Raw genomic sequence first — 2340 nt, 5'->3', positions numbered from 1 at the left:
ACACACACACACACACACACACACACACACACACACACACACATACTATCTGAGACCGCCTTCAGAATGTACTATGTGATATGTTCCCGATAGGCTGCTGCTGGTGTTGTTGTTGTTGCTGTGAAGGCTTCAGAGAGGTCTGCACTGAGGTCGTCAACAACAGCTCTGCAGTCACACAGCCCCACACTGCCCCACAGCTGACACCAGCCAGGAGACGGATGGATGGATGGAGAGAACAAAAGAGGAGGGGAGGAAAACACTTCCAGTCGTCTGTCACAGAGGAGTGTGAGTCCCCTCTGGCTAGAAGGACAACAAGTGTGTGTGTGTGTGTATGTGTGTGTGTGAGTGTGTGTGTGTGTGTGTGTGTTTGTGTGTTTCTGTATGTGTCTGTGTCTGTATGAGTGTGTGTGTGTGTGTGTGTGTGTGTGTACGTGTGTGTGTGTGTGTGTGTGTGTGTGTGTGTGTGTGTGTCTGTGTCTGTATGTGTGTGTGTGTGTGTGTACGTGTGTGTGTGTGTTTGTGTGTTTCTGTATGTGTCTGTGTCTGTGTCTGTATGAGTGTGTGTGTGTGTGTGTGTGTGTGTACGTGTGTGCGCGCGTGTGTGTGCGTGCGTGTGCGAGTTTAAATGCTCATTTGCAATGAAAGAGAGGGAGAAGATGGAGAGGGAGATGGAGAAGGAGAGGGGGAGTGCAGGACAGATATAAACGGGAGAGGGGGATGATGATGCAGAGAGAAGTAAACAAGGTGGGAGAAGATGAGGAAGAAGGGAAGGGGGGGAGGTTACTGCAGAATGTCTATGAAGAAATAGGAGTCATTCTACATAGAAATAGGAACCATTCTACATAGAAATAGGAGTCATTCTACATAGAAATAGGAACCATTCTACATAGAAATAGGAACCATTCTACATAGAATGTAGAATGCGGCTGTGTCTCAGGAGGTAGAGCCGCCGTCTAATGATCACAAGGTTGGCAGATCAGCAGTTCGAACCCCGGCTGGCCACAGGTCGAAGTGTCCTTGGGCAAGACGCTGAACCCCAAAAATTGCTCCCAGTGAGCAGGCCGGCGCCTTGCATGGTAGCTTGGCCGCCATTGGTGTGTGAATGGGTGTGTGTGAACGGGTGAATGAGAGGCCGTTGTAAAGCACTTTGGAGCAGCTTTGGAGCAGCAAAAAAGGCGCTATATAAGTGCTGTCCATTTACCATTTAGAACTAGGAGTCATTCTACATAGAAATAGGAGCAATTCTACATAGACAGCATACTGTTAGCTGTAAACCATGCATGAAGTAATGTTCCACACTAGAGAAGAAGGTAGTTATGCTGTATATAACTGGCGTGAATTCCATTGCTTTCCTCACTTAAGATTCTCACTTAAGCTAAGAGTATTTAAACGACCTCAGTAACTAATCACTTGACAGCACAGTGTATTCAATTAGTCCTCCACACACACACACAGACACACACAGACACACGCACACACACAGACACACACACGCACACACACACACACACACACACACACACACACACACACAGACACACACACGGACACACACAGACACACACACACACACCTTCCCTTTCACACTCAAACCACTGCCTCTCAACCACATCAGACTAATGTTTTACAACAGACTGGGTGGGTGAGCCGTTTCATGAAGCTACCCTCCTAGGCCTGGGGGTGGGGGGGGAGAAGGAATTGAGTTGTAAATGGTAAATGGTAAATGGACTGCACTTATGTATAGCGCCTTTTCTGCTGCTCCAAAGTGCTTTACAACGGCCTCTCATTCACCCATTCACACGCACATTCACACACCAATGGCGGCCAAGCTACCATGCAAGGCGCCGGCCGGCCCCCGCTCACTGGGAGCAATTTGGGGTTCAGTGTCTTACCCAAGGACACTTTGACACGTGGCCAGCCGGGGCTCGAACCGCCGATCTGCCGACCTTGCGATCATTAGACGGCGGCTCCTCTACCTCCTGAGACACAGCCGTCCCAATGTTGTAGTAATAGACAACAGCAGACTCTCTCTCTCTCTCTATCGCCCTCCTCCCTGTTTCACTCTCTCTCTCTCTATCGCCCTCCTCCCTGTTTCACTCTCTCTCTCTCTATCGCCCTCCTCCCTGTTTCACTCTCTCTCTCTCTATCGCCCTCCTCCCTGTTTCACTCTCTCTCTCTCTATCGCCCTCCTCCCTGTTTCACTCTCTCTCTCTATCGCCCTCCTCCCTGTTTCACTCTCTCTCTCTCTCTCTATCGCCCTCCTCCCTGTTTCACTCTCTCTCTCTCTCTCTATCGCCCTCCTCCCTGTTTCACTCTCTCTCTCTCTCTATCGCCCTCCTC

Source organism: Nansenia antarctica (assembly GCF_963989245.1).
Source record: "Nansenia antarctica genome assembly, chromosome: 9".
Taxonomy (NCBI): domain Eukaryota; kingdom Metazoa; phylum Chordata; class Actinopteri; order Argentiniformes; family Microstomatidae; genus Nansenia; species Nansenia antarctica.
Note: the sequence above shows the minus strand (reverse complement) of the source record.